Source organism: Heptranchias perlo, unplaced genomic scaffold (genome assembly GCF_035084215.1).
Source record: "Heptranchias perlo isolate sHepPer1 unplaced genomic scaffold, sHepPer1.hap1 HAP1_SCAFFOLD_429, whole genome shotgun sequence".
Classification (NCBI taxonomy): domain Eukaryota; kingdom Metazoa; phylum Chordata; class Chondrichthyes; order Hexanchiformes; family Hexanchidae; genus Heptranchias; species Heptranchias perlo.
In genome coordinates this window covers 161,706-162,122 of record NW_027139441.1, presented here as the reverse complement: position 1 = coordinate 162,122, position 417 = coordinate 161,706, and the positions used below count along the sequence as shown (strand labels likewise).

The following is a 417-nucleotide window of genomic DNA, read 5'->3' as shown; positions in this document are numbered from 1 at the left end:
TGGGACACCTCGTTCGCTACAAGAACGGCCACCACGATGATTTCAAGGAGACCCCTTCCTCCTCCTCCTCCTCACAGGTGAGCCCCTCCCTCCCTACCCCCTCCCTCCCCCTCCCTCCCCCGCAGGGGGGGTCCAGTCCGGAGACATCGAGTAATCTGCCCCCTTTTTTGTCCTTTTCAGGGTCACTGGACGGCCGATCTGGATTGTTAGGGAGGATGGTGAGACCAGCAAGATGGGGCAGAGCGCGAGTCTGGGACGTCCCCCGCGGGGCCCCCGACCCTCCCCCTGTCGAATAGTCGCACCCTTTTTAATACATTTTATAAACACGTCGGATAAAATGAGCTGTATTTGTCTCTTGTCGAGCGTGTTGCTCTTTTTCGGGTCGATTCTCTTTCGATATTAAATAATCGATCAGGG

At 56.1% G+C, this 417-nt stretch overlaps 1 long non-coding RNA gene across 1 annotated transcript; it reads left to right on the top strand.

Moving 5' to 3' along the window:
* LOC137312364 (uncharacterized) lies at positions 1 to 417 on the top strand. The gene is made up of 2 exons (XR_010960701.1): positions 1 to 77; positions 181 to 417. It is a non-coding gene; the product is annotated as an uncharacterized lncRNA (long non-coding RNA).